Here is a 17419-nt window from a genome sequence, read left to right as displayed (position 1 = left end):
GCTAGGGCAGTGATACCAAGCCAATTTAACATAATGTTGCAATAAATATCATTGACTGGAGGCAGTGGCTACTGGATCTCAGTCCTGACTGCACATTGTTTTTGGCACAATGATCCAAAGACCTTAGCATGCAGTCATATTCTGTAATGCTGCTGATAACTTTTCACACAACTTTACATCAGTTCTTGAAAACAAACTTTCTATGTGCATTCAGTTGTTGAGCCATATTGTTTCTATAAAAGATACAAGCAGTCAGATACCCGTGTCTACCTTACCCTTTGTAAAAGCTCCAGGGATTTTCTTTCTCAAATAAGCAAGATTAAAAGAGAAAGAGAGATTACTACAAAATCCTCCTACAGTAAACTGTAAAACCTTACACCTTACAGCTGCCACTTGTAATCCATGAAAAGTCACACTCCTGAATCATTCACTACAGAATAAAGGTTGGAAAAAATGCTTTTATGACTATAACAACTAGAATCCTCCCAACCAGCATGGTCAATGGGAGTTGCACTCTTTATTTTCTAGAAACTTTCTTTTAAAAATGGCACAACTGGGAAAAATAACTTGTTTGGGTGTCAATGATTTAATTTCAGTAGTGCAAGTAATATAGTAGTAGCAGACACCCAATTCTGGACTATGATTATGTTGAGGGAGGACTCAGGAACTTTTTGATTGTACATCCAAAGCAAAAAGGGAAACATCAGAGATACAAACTTGTTAAAAGCAATTAAACTAGATCTTTTCTAATAAAAGGGAAATTTGTTAAATCTATTTTAGATTTAGATGTTAGATTTGTTAAATCTATTTTGACAAAAATGAGTGAGATAAAAAGGAATTATTGCATGAATATAATTCTAGAATAAAATTATTAATGTACTGCTACATTAAATGAGAGAGAATAAGAGAAAGAGAATGCTGAAGAGCTAAGAGATTGTGTATTATTCAACTGGTCCTTTGTTCAAAAGCCTAGTACTCCTGCATTATTGCAAAACCCCTTCTCATAAAGGGGAGGACAGGAAGATGAAATTAAAAGGAGGAGAAAAATGGTGGGGGGGGCCATGAAAATGATTGGGGGTGCAATGGATAAAAAATGGGGTTTTGAAATATTCATGACATTTTTCGTTTTTGTAGAGAAACCTTGTAGCACCTTTGAGTAACTGAAAGAAAGAAGTTGGCAGCATGAGCTTTCATAGTCTTAAGTCTACTTCCTCAGATGCATTTTTTCAGATGCCTTTTCCAGCTTTGTTTTGGTAACGCTTTTAGTACTGGCATTTAACTTCAATTTAAATGGCAATGTAACATAAACTTAATAGTTAATTCCCCCTCCAACATAAATGTAATTGAATTAGATTTTAAAGCTTTTTAATGATTAACTAAATACAACCATCCTTTTTATTAAAAAAGAAAGAAAGAAAAGAAAACTAATGGAACCAATATGTGGAATTTGTTGATGAATTCGCCTACATTTTTAATTATGTCCATCAGTTATAATACCTTTTTAGTTTTTGTAGTAAATAGATTTATTTTAAAAACTAACTTTCCTATCTCTAGGTAGTGCAGCAAGTAGCATATTCAGGGTTAGCAAGAAAGGGAGTGTCCTATCTTGTTGCATTTTATTATCATATTAATTTTTTTTTATAAAAGTTAAGGCCATGTCTCTAGCACATGGCTAAACACATGTAAACATACACTTACAAATGGGGAAAATGAAGTTTACACATACACATGATTAGCACTCTCTTGTCCATTAGTGCTTCATGTGGTACTACATCTGCTATGGGAAAATTAAATAGCACCTTATTTTCTGCTCCTAAAGATACATCAGATTTAGGCCTTCATGGATTTCATGGCAGAATGGATTTTTTTTTGTCATATCAGAAACATCTGTTTGCTGTTATATTTGTTTGCTGTTCTGATTTAAATATCAGTTCTGAAATGTACCCCTGACACTAAGCCACACTAAACGTGACTGGATTAATATTCTCTGGAGTTTACATAACTTGTTTTTAAAAAGGTAATTTATTAATGATGACAAAAAATGTTATGATGTAGCCAGCACTTTCAAAATAAAATCTGTTCTTTTCATATAACGGATGATAGCTTTTCCAAAAATGAATACTCATCAACATACTTCATGACTGATGAATTCATAAGGTCAGTTTAAACAAATGTAATCCAATTAATCTTTCAGTGATCACATCAGACTTGTTACAGCTAAGCATTTGCAGAACCAGTAAGAGGCAATGCCCTTGTGTCTGCTCCATTTAGAATGGTATCATCTACTATAAGGACTTTCGTGAGGATGTTCATTAAAAGAAATAACTAGGAAGAGTGAACTAGTTTCCCAGTTTTGATATTTCCTTGATTTTCTTCTGTCTTATAATATACAAAAGTCAACATCTGGGCATCTTCAAAGAAGGTATACATTTAAATAGGTTTTCCCACCATCTAATGGTTAGGAAGTGTCAGGGTGCATCTTTTACTTGTATGCATGGAAATTATTTAAATATGCTTGAGGATTAACTAATGACATGAACCAGACCTTTGTTGCTTTTAAACTAGTGGTGCATTTTTGTGTGTGTTGGGAGGGGGACTGTGAAAGGTAAGGGAGGGTTCCCAAAAAGAAGAGTAGCTAATATCTCCCCACAATGGAGATGCTGTAAGGTTCACATACAATGCACATCCATTTCTATAACATCTTTTCTGGGCTCCACCTATCTACATTTCCTTCTATTAACTTGCTGCAGCAGGAACTCTCTTTTCATACAAAATACAGTCAGCCCTCCATATCCATGGATTATTTATCCACAGATTCAAGTATCAACTGCTTGAAAATATTTTTATTTATTTTATTTTTTTGAAAATATTTTTTAAAAAGTATAAATTCCCAACAACAAACCTTGATTTTGCCATTTTATATAAGGGGCACCATTTTACTATGTAACTGTATTTAATGAGACTTGAGCATCCAAGGATTTTGGTATCCATGCGGTGTCCTGGAACGAAACCCCAATAGATAACAAGGGCCCACGGTACCTAAATGGAATAGCCCATAGATTGATGATGGCTGGTAGTTTCCATATCAGTTAAACAGTAAATCTGCTGTGCCTTTTTGGCTGTACTGTAAAGTTTGGACACAAATTCAGAGCAGATTCACCAACCACTGTCCTGAAAGCCATCAGCTGGCAGGGACACAGATGGATGATCAGGAAATATATGAATGCTGATGAACAAAAGTCTGTGAAGGCCATTGGCTTCATGTTCTTCACTGCCAGGGACAAAATGCTTGGATGGTCAGACAGACAGAACTGACTTGCCCACTTTTGTATGCAGAGCGCAATCACACCTGCACTAAGACCTATGTGCCTACAGGAAGAAATAACAGTAGAAACACAGTCACCAGATATGTTCTCCTCTTTGTCTGTGTCTAATCTGCCTGTTCCTCACCCAGACTGATATTCTCAGAATGACTTCATTTCCTCCTGCTGTCAGCCTGAACTCTCTCTCTCCTAGGCATACAGAATCCCAATCTTATCTCTCCACTTCCAGATGTGGCTCCTATAAGAAACAGTTTTCTTCTTCACTTAAAACAGTTTTTGGCACTTATTCCAAGCTCCAGCTTCCACACATATCTAGCAGCAAAGCCACAAAGAAAGGTAGAATTTGAGCTACAAGCATCAAGTCACTCCTTTGACTCTCTGTATACCAGTCCCATATTTATTTTGCAAAAGTGCAGATGAGCGAGATTGGTAGAAAAACTGACTCGCCCAACCCATGTTCAAACACGAAACACAAGGCAGAAACAGTCTGCTCTCAAATGTCAACCATTCCGCCACCATTTTCACAATTTCTCTTTTACCTAATATCCTTTCCATTTCCCACAACAAACAAGGAAAATACGAAGTCACGTTGTCCAAGAAAGGCAAAGGTGAGTAAGCCAACACTGCCTACCTAGCCCTGCTGTGTTCCTGGCCAACTTGTCTATCCATCTATTTTGGGGTTGTCTAAATCCAATCAACATTTTTGTTGCTCTGAAGTTAAAACCCTCAATCATTCTAGAATTCCATTGTCATTTCCCTGGGAAGACGATTAGGTCTTTGTTACCTTGCAAGATAGCACATAGCACCTGCTGAGTCTAGGATCTCAGGTATAAATATTAGTCCCAAACCTAGCCTCCTCACACACAGTTTGCCCCTAGTATATGCACACAGTTGACCTCCATGTGTACAGAGAACTTCTTCCACTCACTGTGTTGCTCTCAGACACCATCTGAACCATACATTTTCCATGGTCAGGTAAATATTACCTGGGCAGGTGAATATTAACTCATCTATAACCCTAAGATTCCGCTATCCAATTTCCATACCTCTATCTCAGTTAAGTCTGATTTATATATCTGTTGAATTACTATTGTGAATTTGATTGCACTCATACATATTTCTAAATAATAATCTCCTTTATTCACCAAACATGGAATGAATCTTCCACAGTTAGTACTGGAATAAAAGGTGAAAATGATCCCCAACATTAATCAGTCTCTTGCAAGCTTCCTTGAGATAAACAATTCCCCCAGCATTTAAAGAGAAGATGACACAGTTGTGAGTCCCCTCCAGTCCCCCCACTTTTTTAGTTAACAAAACCTCCACCCAGCAGGCTCACTGAGGAATTCTTGGAACTGTACTTCTCTCCATTACCATATTTTCCTAATAATTACCTGCTGGCATAATTATGAGACTGGGACAGCTCCTGTACTGCAGAATGAATGCAGTTTGACACTGCTGTAACCACCATGGGTCAGTGCTATGAAATTCAAGGATTTATAGTTTTGTGAGATAGCTAGCCTGTCAGAGAGCTCTAGTGTGATAGCCAACTACAAATCCCAGAATTTCTTAGGATGGAGCCATGTCAGTTAAAGCAATGCTAAACTGTATTGATTCTGCACTATGGCAGTAGGCTTGGAGAGAAAGAGCTGGTGGTTAGCTGTTTTGATGCATGCCCCCATTATTTTCTCTGGCGCTGAAAGAGCTAAAAATATTTTATTTTTTAAGTAGATTTGAGCCTGAAAATTTGAGTCTTGAGAATTTTTGAAAATCTAATGTGAGAATCCCAGACAAATTTTATCACAGTGTATAAATTATCTCCATACTATGCTGTGTATATGTAAGATGAGCAGACTAGATAGCCTTATACAATATTCTTACACTGGATGTGCTATGTGCTTTAATATGTGTGTTATCTAAATGAATTGGATGAATATATAGATGATGCAAAATATCTATTTAATCTCTGTGAAAATTACTCCCTAAATAAGGAAGACAGATGAAGGGTGGGAGTGAAATGAGAACAACATACAAATGGTGTGGTGGGTGGCTAACATCAATTTTGTCCTATGCTGTGAGAAAATCACAGTCCTTTGAAGTACATCTGGACAGGAAGCTTTTCCTTTGTTTTCTTCCTTTCAAACACAGTGTTCTCTTAAATGTTATACATTTGGCAACAACAGCTTTTAAAAATGATTCTGACTCTTAAATCTCCAGATAGTGTTAAACATAGTACCTTTGACTTTTGTTAGATCTAGCCATCTAATCAAAGGCATGCCTTTGGTGAATCCCTTTTAAACAATCCAGTTTGGTTGTTGTCCCTACATCTTGCTTTAGCGAATTCTATAGTTTAGAAACATGCTATGTGAAGAGGTACTTCTTTTTTTCTGTCTTAGGGTTCTCATCAGTCTGTTTCATTGAATGATCCTTGATTCAAGTATTATGAAACTGAGCTTGGACAAGTTGTTTCTGATTTATGGCAACCCTAAGGTGAGACTATCATGGGGCTTTCTTGGAAAGTTTCTTCAGAGAGGATTTGCCATTGCCATTCTCTGAGTCTGAGAAAGTGTGAGTTGCCCAAGGTCACCCAGCCCCCCCCCCTCCTTTCCCCATGGTTTTATTTGAACTGGGAAATATGGGCAAAATCCTACATTGTGTTTGTGTAGTGTTAATCTACACTCACATAGATACACCATGGTCTTCTACACTAGTGCTACTCAAAGTGCTGGTCATTGGATTGATGCTAGTCCATGAGCCACTGCCTGCTGATCCTTAGAGAGTTAGTAGGAAAGAAGGAAACAGTTGTAGTCAATGGGCATAAATAGAATGCCAGTCTCTAGTATATGTGAGGGCAGAAACTCTGCTGGTCCCTCATATCAGGTAGCTTAAGGAACACTGTTCTATACCACCCTTATGCTGAATACTGACACTGAGGAACTGTTTATTTGCAAAAATGAAAGCTTATTGTACCATTGTGCAATAGGAAATGTTCAGTGATTCTTTCTGCAATCCCAGTGAATAACATTGTGATTTAAAGGACTGACAAATAGTTAGAAATTACCCAAGAGCAAGAAACTTCACGGCTGGAATCCTGGAATAGATCTATTGAATTAATTGCTGAATGGTGAAACAACACATGAGTAAATTGAATTGATCAACTGGCTGCACTCCAGATGGCACTATCAATAAGATTTAAGCCCATGTGAAATCATTCCACATGTGGGACTCTTTTTCTGCGACTATGAACTGAATGCACCCATTGCACAATGGTAAAAAAGTGTAATTGCAGTTGAGAAAGGGTGGATTGGGTGGAGGGATTATGATCATTGTATGGTTTCTCCAGTGACCAACAAAAAGTGGGTTTGTTCATTTATTTCATTTCTCCCAAAAAGGGACCCAGGATGGCTCAGGTTACTCCTGCCATCACAGCCCAGCAATGGCAGCCATTATTGTAACAAAAAGGATTGGTGTTCCCATTATGTCTTGGGTTACCAAATCTCTCTGAGGTATTTTAATAATCTTGCTATTCACATGTGCCATTGGTTTGGGCCTTTTTGAACGCATTTGATCCTTCTTGGTTGTTTTTTTTTAAAATGTCAATCAAATGATGTGCATCTCCATCAGAAGGGGGTCACTCTTGGCTGAGGGAAGTGGAAGAAGCTTCTAGGAGGGAGCCAAGAGGCAAAGGACCATCCCTGATGATGAAGACCTTTCCTTCCTTTTTGGGAAGGATCGTTTCAGAGCTCTCCGAATTGATTCGACAGCATATTCACATCGGTGGTAGTGCAGATTTTTCAGGAAAATGCAGAAGAAAAACGTTATTGAATATCCTGGGTTAAGTAGGGTTTTGGGTAGCTCCCCCCCCCCCCCCCAAAATGCACCAAGTGCATTCAGGGCCAGTGTGGACACCAAGGAAATAACCCAGTTTCACACAGGGTTATTTTCATAGTGTGAATGGGCCCTTTATATTCTGACATATTTGAGAATTGGTAGCCAAGTTGGCAGCCACCACTTCAACTTCTATTAACACAAATTCTACCAATGAACTATGCAGTGTTAAAACCTGTTTTTACCTCTATGAGTGTTCCACCAATTAATTTCATTTATCTGTTTTTTTCACACCATGGCAGAAGTAATTTTAGACACCTCTGTGGTATCCTTCCTTACTTGCTCATTTTCTATACTTTCCCTCTCCTCTGTTAATTAACTAAATTTTCTTCAACATGTTTTCTGTATAACAGAAATTGAAACTTAAAATGTAATTGAATAGATGCCATGCTTAATTTCTAAAAGCAACATCTTTTAGGAAGGAAGCATTTAGATTTAGATAATTAAAAAAACCAACAAAACCAAACAGTGATGTTGACTTGAAAGGGAAAAAGGAAATTCTTCCAAAAGTGTCATGGGTTTTTTAGTTTATCTAGAAAGCTTTGTCAGGCATGATGGTACAAAAATTAGGTGGTTGGGAAGACATATAATTCAAGTTGTGTCTCTCTGTATAGCAGTAGAATACCAGCTAATTTAACTGAAGATGTATTTTACATCTAGCTAGGATGCACCATTACTTATTTATCTCCATTATCCACTGACCAGCAGAATAGTGTGTCTTAGGCAAATGAAGAGTTCTACAGAAACAAAAATGTGGGTTACTTGGTTTCGAAGAGAAGAACGAAAAATATCAGTACATGCTCCCATTCTCCTCTCTAGCATGTAGAAGATAAAATGAGTTTCCTAATGACTGGGAATAAAGCCAGTGTGCTATAGTGGTTTGAATATTGGATTACAACTCTGGAGAATGGGGTTCAGATCCTTGCTCAGCCATGGAAACCCAATAGGTGGCCTTGGACAAGTTATACTCTCTCAGCTTCAGAGGAAGGCAAAGGCAAACTCCAAATTTTTCCAAGAAACCCCAATTATAAGATTGCCTTAGGTTTGACATAAGTCAGAAATAGCTTAAAGGCACTAAACAGTAACAACACAGATTTCCACAGATTCTTTGCCCCAGTCAATTTCTGTTCAGTTAATTCAAACTATTTCTGTTTCCAGCCAACCTTTCCTCACTTAGCTTCCCCCCCACCCACATCTCTTTCTGTCTGTATGTTAGCCTATGTATCTCCACCTCACTGCCAGCCTACAGATTCAAAGCTAGCTGAAGACACCTCTTTCTTTTCCAGGACCAACACTCATGCATACCATTTAAACACATATTCTTTCCTCATCAAGAGCACCGCTTGCTAGCATGCCTGCCTGCCTACCACTTTCCTCACTCTGTCTCTCCTTAGATCACAATGAAAATGTCTTTTTCAGGCCTACAGCAACACTCACACCCTCTCCCCATTATCTCACACACTAGCACATAATCCACATTTTGTTCCCTTCTTTCCCTCCCTCCAGTATGGTTGCCACACTGTCCTTTCTGTTAAACAAGCTTAACAGCTGCTGCTGGGAGTTAGTTAGAGGCTGCATAGATGGGCGGCAAAACGCAGACCCTCTTGCACTGGATTGGAGCTATGGCAACTACAGCCTCTGCAGGGAGCAAAAAGAAGCCACAAAAAGTTGGTTCTTTCTGCTCCTGGACGTCATAGGTGCGGTGGCATGCCATGATGACGCCCCTTCCGCACTGTGCCGTTTGGGTGTTGTGTCACAGTGGTGTCATCATGGCATGCACTGTGTAAACAGGCGTGCACCAAAATGGTGCCATGGGGGCGGGGTCACGGCGTTGAGTATGAGGATACTACGCTGTGACTCCACCCACAGGCTGGCGCTTTTTGCCGGTCTGTCCAGGGCCTTAGTTAGTTAGTTCCTTCCTTCCTTCCTTGATTCCAACCTCCCACCATCTTCTTTTGCCAACATTATTAAGTTTAAATGATTAGGGACAGGGTTTCATTTCATAGTCATCAGCACTTTACAGTTGAAAACCAGATCAAATATGGCTGAGCAACATCAGAGCATGGTCAAGATAGCAGGTTATTAATGAGGAATAACATGTAAGGTAGAAGAAATACATTTGTCTGAGCCAACTGAGAATTCTTCCCTTCCCCTCCTTTCATCCCTGCTGAATTAATTGGGTGCAAACTACTTTTGCATGTTGAACTCACTTGCAGCATGAAGTAAGCTGGGGACAAAGGAAGAAAGTGGGAGGAAGAGAGAGTAACTGGGGCATTTTAAAAGTAGTTGAAGAAATCGGACAACAAAGGGATTAATTTGGACTGTCCCTACCAAACCAGAACTATTGGAGTGTACAGGATTCCTCATGGGTGCCAAGGGAGTAATGTATGGGTGCTGTGTTATGGTGGAAAGCATCAATATGACTTGTCCTTCTTTGGAAGGAAATATAATAAAGAAGAAACAGGTTCAGCTCAAGATCCTTTCCTTCCCTGTTTTTTTTTTATTCAAAATGAGGACTGTCATGTACCACCACTGGTCATCAGGACTATTTAATTTTCTGTTTAAGGGTAGTGGAGAAGTTTCTCAGGTGGGAAACTTTTGTCTGTGTCTCAGCTGAGGGTTTGGTATGGGAAGAATGCTGGGTTAGCTGCATTTGTCCATCTGTTACACTTGGCCTCTTCATAGCATGGAGGTCAGAGCATCAGTCAAGTGCCATGGTTGCAGAGTCTGTTAGCCTCTCAAGGGAAAACTTATTCCACTTCTTCTTTTATCTGAGATAGTCAGGTTAGCAAGAAACATATGACATCCCTTTAGAAGTTCCAGGGCTTGACTGAGACCAATCCTGCTTCAAAGTCAGCACTAGCAGAATGGGATTCTAAATGAGAGCTTCAGTATTTAGGTTCTTTCAAGTAATCTCTGGTATTTCATGCATGTTGACTCAGTGAGTGTGTTCAAAAGAGATGGCATATAGGGAAGCTGTGTGCTCAATGACCTTATCTGTATCTTGATTGCCTCATCTGTTCTTCATCTCTTTAGAAATGCAGGCAAACATTCCAATCCTTTGAGCCAACAAAAGCAAATTGCCAATAGGAAAAAAGAAAAAAGGTCACTAGGCAAACAATCTGTCTTCCAAAAGTAATTTTGCTACCTTAATTTGGCTAATTAGCACTCTTGGTATATCCCCTGCTATAAGGGGAAAAATGCTTCTTGGCCATTTGATTGATTCACCACCATCATCATCACTGATCAAATCATTCTCACAGAATGATTTTGAATATTTCTGAGTCTGAGCGAAAACTGAGAAGGTTTTCAATGACACTGTTCAGCGTAAGTATTTTTTTTGTGTGTGTGGTAGAATTCAGAGACATAGCTTTGTTGTCTGGATCAGTATGTAAAGGGATATGAGACTAACTGAGAGAAAGAAGTTTATATCATAAGCTTTTGTAGACTGTGCACAGACACACATGCCCAGAAATGAGCAGGTGTGTGTGTAAATAGTAAGAGAAATGCAAAACTCGTGGTTGTTGGTGATGAGGGTTTAAGACACACTGCAGAAATAATCCAGTTTGTGACTGTTTCAACTGCCCTGGCTCAGTGCTAGAGAATCCTGGGAACTGTAATTTATTGTGGCACCAGAGCTCTCTGACAGAGGAGGCTAAATGTCTCATGAAACTACAGTTCCCAGAGTTCCCTAGCATTGAGCTAGGGCAATTAATGTGGTCTCAAACTGGATTATTTCTGCAGTGTCTTTTGGACCCTCATCACCAACACCCACAAGTTTTGCATTTCTGTTACCATTTACACACACACCTGCTCAGTGTGTTTTGGATCAAGATGACAAGTTCAGTTTTAACTATGGTCATTAAGGGAAAAAGTTGGGAGGAAAGATATTGCCTGGAATAAAGTATGATTCTGGCTGCAAACAAGAAAGTTTTCATGGAAGGAAGCACAATGGGTGTTCCACAGGATAAATGGTTACTGTTTGGTAGTGTGAAAGGGAATCACTAACAGATTATTTCCAGCATTAAAAAAAATGTACATTTGTGATGGTGCTCTTGGAGTAGTGGCATCAATGCTTGTTTTGTAGATCTATGTTTCTTTCCTTGAGAAGGGGGATGTCTTCTATGCAGGAACACTGATGTATATTTCTATGTTCATTTGGTCAGTGTCCTTGTGAAGAGGTCATTTCCTATACCCCTCCCTTTATTGTGGGGAGGGTCAATAAAAGTTTATTTCCCTTTGTTCTCTGTCTCTTCCTCTTTCTGCTTTTACCAAGCATGGACGCAGAAACCAGGTTGTGCTACTAAAGATGTTTTTCTTCATATTCACTCACATGAGAGTCAGTTTTAGGGACTCTTCTACTAAGTATAGTTTTCTCTACTGATCAGTTATTTTTGTAGAACCTAGATGCAAGAATAAAGTAATTTTCTTTTTACCTCCCAATGTATTCTGTTTATTTGCCAGAAGCTCAGATCTAGGTTTTTTTTTTACCAAATACCTGTGGAGTACACACTTATTGCTGTGTTGTTGCTGCTACCGAACATCTTAACCACAAATAACCAAACCATAATATTTTTTCTAACAGGTGCTATAATGGGATAGTGCCAGGACACCAACAACATCATGTGGTTAGGCATATTTGTTTGCATTACTGAAGCATTGATCTGACACTATAATGACATGGTGAATAAGGCCCTAAAATATTAACTAGGTCCACTGTGGATTTTGAGCCTTCAGCTGATGTTGTTCCTCACACAATTTGCAGGCATTTCCATGGAAATCTAGGGGCTAGATAGCCTTCAATCTTTATGTAAAACAAATATCATCTGAAATCATTTGAAACAAAAAGATGACATCAGCAGCTATGCTAAAACATGTTTGACAAAAAATGTGAATACTGTCACACAGATTTGGAGAGCCACAAGTATATATTTCATGTCAAAACATGAATATAACAGTACTTGCCTGTTCAGCATGAATAAAAATGGTACAGTAACCGAAAGCATCAAAACATAAAAGGTCAAGCACTGGATTTGAATTCAGTCCTGCAGGATGCCAGCTTCTTTGGGGCATATCTGCAATTTGCAAGAGCCTATGATGGCAGACTGCAAGGAAGATTGGTTATGTGAAAAGTCTCAAATTAATTACTGTAGTTGCTTTGCTCTATTGTTTTGCTATCAAGGATCACTACTGGAAATATAAAATCATGTGCAAAGAGCTGTTAGATTATTCTGCTGTTGACTTATTTCATTTGGTTCTGTGACTCAAGGTGTAATCTTTTACATGGATCTTTAACCACTGAAAACATTGAATTGTTTTTTAGCTAAGATATATAAGATTCTGCTGTTGAATGCAAGTCCACTTTGATCAAGAGTGCTATAACAATATGTTTCCAATTAATGTGTGTTCATAAAATTGAAGGCAAATGGTTTTTCAAACTTTTCAATGGGGTGCCACTTATTTTAGTTTTTGAAAGCCTCATACAGTTATGGTCAAAATCTGTTTAAATAGAATTGGCTTAAGTACAAGTCACATGGAGCATACCTATTGGGGTGGGGTATGAAAGCAATGCCCCCCAATAAGAAATCTGCAAGTTAAATTATTTTTTTTCTTTATCCCCCACATTTCTAGCACCGCGGAGAGTGAAACATTAAAAATCATTCAGCTGAGAAGTGCTATATTTGCTGTATTCACTTTCCTTCGTAACTTTACCTACCCCCTTTCCTTAGATGCTCAATGCTAAGTTACTGCAATGCTAAAAATTTAGAATATTAAAGGAAATATTTTTTTTTGGGGGGGGGGCAGCATTTTTATTTGGGGGAGGATTTTGCTTCCCTGTATCTCCACCCCTGAAGTAATTAGTTCCTATTTAACCACCTAAAATGACTCTTTGAGCTAACAAATATCCATTGTAAAAATGAAACAGATTTATATGAACATATTTATACATGTGACAATATAAGCTTCTTTCATTTTTTATTATTGATTGTTGAGATAGAAAGTGGACATTTCCAAACAATGTCTCCACTCCAGAAAAAAAGAAATGCATAACGTATGTGAAACCAAGCTTAAAAATATTCTATCTTAAGATCAAGTTGCATTGGAAAATTCTCATTAGTACAACCAGTTCCAAGTTTCACTAAAGCCAGATGTGAAATCTTCCTTATGTTTTCAAGAAAAAAATTGGAGAGGCATCTGTCAGTTATGTATAAGATACAGAATAGACGTTTTAAGGTCAGGAAGGTCAGGGAGTAGGAGAAGATGACTGATTTAGTGCTTTCTAAATCATCTATAATATGATGAAGCAGAATCTTTCAGGAGTGCAGATTCTATTTTTAAAAATAAACATATTCATCTATTTTAATTATAACAAATATAGCAATCAAAACATAGTTAACAGAAAAGTATACAGGTGGTCCAAATGTTCGCTGAGAAACAACCAGGATGTTCAAAGAAAAATATATAGTTTAGCATTTTTATTTTGTTCACTTGACATTCTCTGATGGATATTAAAGAAACTACTTTGTCCTTCAATCCAGCTAAATGCCTGGAATGAAATGTTTTAGGGGTATTTTAAAGCAAAGGATGGCAAAGAATAGTAGAAATGAGAAGAAGAATAGTGTAGGGAATTCACACTGCAACCTTATTTACATTTACTTAGAAGTAAAACACAATCAATGGGACATTCAATGAGGCTTAATCCCAGGTGAGTGGATATAAAATTCTCCCTGAGCTCATCAATCTCCCTGCCTAAATCTTGTCACATCCTAATGGGGCTTACAAGGGTGGGTGAAAGGAATTTGCAGCCATTGCTACCTTGCAACTGAAAAATCAGAAAAGCAAAAAGGGATCTGGGATCAACACCAGGGATGAAGGTGGGATTAAAAGGAAATTGCACATGTGTGGGGTTGCCAACTATTAGCTCCAGCAGAGCTCTTTCAGTTTGTATTGTGGTTCTACATCAGAACAATAGCAGGTGAAACAATCCTTATGGCACCTGGACCATGTTAGAAATGCTTTCAAGTGTTTGTAACACTGTCTGTCACAAAGCTTATCTGGAATAAATAGGTTAATAACTCTTCTTGTAACCTACTAATAAAGACCAGACACCCCCTGATTGCAGGGAAAACAGGTCAAGAGACACACTTCAACAGAGTGTAGGATGTACCCTTTGGGAGAGAGATCTGTTGCTAGGGATGGCATGGGTTCTTTGCCATTTTTGACCCCATTGAAGTACTCAGTTTCCCAACCCAGAGTTTGATTATCCAAGGCTGTATAGAACTAGCCCCCCTCCCCCTTCACATGCAACTTATACAGTTGAGCAAATGCAAATGAAAACCACCCAGGGTCAGGGGGTTTGCCTAGCAGACAATGGATCTCTAATTAAACAAACACAAATCCTCTTTGCATATCCTCACACCCTGAGGCCTGGCCATTTAACAACAACAGAACAACACAGAGATTAACATGGAAACCACTCCTCCCAACCCAGGGTCACACAGTATATATATATATATATATATATATATATATATATATATATATATCCCACTCACTTCCATGCCAGCATTCTCTGAAAATGCCATCCACAGATGCTGGTGAAATGTTAAGAACAAACTCTTCTACAACATGGGCATATAGCCCAAAAAACCCACAAAAACTATAGTTGAGATCCTGTTTGGTACCTATGCTGGCATAACTATGCCAGTGTAAATGGTGGTATGGTGGTAGCAGGACAAAAAAGGTCATGGGTTCAGTGATGGTTAAAAAAAAAAGGAGGTGGGAAATAAAGATATCCTTGTGTATGGGAAAATCCTATTTTTCCACACACAAGGATATCTTTATCTCAACAAGTCTCAACATCCTATTTTCAGATGCCTGGATGCCAAAGGTATGTTTGGAACCAGAACAGGTGAATGTCCAAGCCAGTCCTCTTAAGAGGGCCTGGCTTTGAGGATGCCTTCACCCACCACCAGGAATCCAGGCATAAGATAAATAGGCTGATGACATCTTCCTTCATCTCCTGCTCATGCCTCCTTCCTCCTTATCTTATTCCTCAGCAACCCTTTCCTACTCAGGGCTATAGTGGCACTCTAAAGTGCACTTTAAAGTGTAGTGACAGTTTTTCTCTGCATCTAGGCTGTAATACTAGAAAGAAAGGGTACCCATAAAGGTGTGACCAGTAAGTGTAATGATTCTTACATGGTCTTTATCAACAGAGGTCTACCTGTGGGGATATTGAATGTGGGAGATGCTCTTACCTGTTGTTGGATGCTATGTGAGAGACGAATGCTGGAGCGATAATGTTCAGACTATATGCAATATTTATATGTAGCAGATGTGCAAAAACATTGGCCCTCTAGAGGTTTGGGGCCTAAAACTCACATCAGCCACACTCAGCATGGACAATGAAAGTGGGCTGTGGAGTTCTAATCCAAATAAATGCAGGAGGGACATTTCTCCACCTCTGATACATAGCAGAAACTTTTATTTATATGTTGAGAAACAGTTGCAGCATAATAGATTACAAGTAAGGATAACAACACATGGTCCTCCCAGATGCTGGAGTGTAACTTTCAATATCCCTCACCACTGGTTATTCTGACTAAAACACGCAATGTAACTACATCTGGAGGGCCTCAGTTGCCCACTCAAGCATGATAATATATATTTTCCCCTTACCTTTGTGGCATTTTGTATTCTGAAATGCCTATTGTTGAAGTAGAGCAATAGGGTTTAGGATGGGATTTGTATGGGTATGCTACTTATGCTACTTAGATACTGTGGAAATTCTTTATTAAGTATTGCTATACACCAGTCATCCTTATGATTCAAATAATATGTAAATTGCAGACTTCATTTTAGTCTCAGCAATTTCCTGATTTATGTAATAGCTACTTGGAGTTCATAAATATCTTCTGTAAGACAAAGACATCTGTCACTTTGCCCAGAAGCTAGCCTGGCACAAAACAAGTTCATAGTTGGTCAGGAAGGGTATAATAAAATTTGCTTTAATGTCTGTTCCTCCATACTCATTATTTTGAAACTTGGCATAACAGCTTTTATCTATATAACAATAAACTGAAAATCCAGGAAAGTTTTCAGATGATGTAGTTTGTAATTTATAGCAATTATGCCTTTCATAATTTTGTTGATGTGACTAGTTCCATTGAAGGCAGTTAGCTCATTACTGATATAGGTATGAGGGTGTAATTCAGGAATCATTATTACACTTGATATCTAAGGCCCACTGATAAGGTGCCAGCTAAACTCATCAGTGCTAACACTCAATTTGAGGCTTTTCATGTTGTATGTATGAGCCTGTGAGCCTCCATTTAACTTTCCCTTAATACCACAGGCTGATAGCAGCTCAGGTGCTTTGTGGGAAATACAATGTAATATTCAACCACTCTCAGAATGCAGCTCCCACAAAGTAAGCCCAAAAGTCCCAAGTGGATACCTTGAGCACAGTTTCCTCAAGCCTAGAGCCAGTCCTATGAACTAGACAAAATGAATAAGTATGCCCCAAATAAAAAGGAGCTCTAAATTCCAAGAAGAGCCAAGTGAGAAAACAAAAGGTTGCTTGCAGATAGTGAAAGCCACAGAGAGGAACTAATTTTATTTCACTTGGTGGCAAATGGTGCTGAGAATGTGGTAAATCCAACCCCCTTCTAGATTTGCTTCCAAGTAGAAGGAGACTTTTAGGGGGAACTTTTGCTGAGTACTCTGGGTGGGATAAGTAGGAAAACACAGCTTGTTACGGAAGGATTACATCCTCTAAACAGCATGATACACATAGAATGCAACATATATGTACTGTATATAACTATACAATTATACCATACAACTGAACAACTTTCAGCCTGGACTTAAACAACCTGCAGGCATGTGACTAACATCTCCAATTGTGGTTTTTTTCCCTCCCTCCTCTTTGGTTTGTAACATCTTGCCTGATGAAGAAGCCCATGGAGCTTCGAAAACTTGGAACAAGTATATTGTGCATTTTGGTTGGCCAATAAAGGTATCACTGATAAATTTTTGTTTGTATCCATACATGGTAATAGGGAATATAATGGCTTGTATGATTCTGACTTTTGTGCTGAGTTGTATGTCTTTGCATTTTAGGATCTTTCCTAATTTGTTCATAGCCACTCTCCCCATTCTTAATCTCCTGATTTCCTGGCTGTAGTCCCCATTCTGATCAATGA

This window comes from Sceloporus occidentalis, unplaced genomic scaffold (assembly GCF_023333645.1).
Source record: "Sceloporus occidentalis isolate IW3139 unplaced genomic scaffold, rSceOcc1.0.p SCAF_5, whole genome shotgun sequence".
Lineage (NCBI taxonomy): Eukaryota > Metazoa > Chordata > Lepidosauria > Squamata > Phrynosomatidae > Sceloporus > Sceloporus occidentalis.
Note: the sequence above shows the minus strand (reverse complement) of the source record.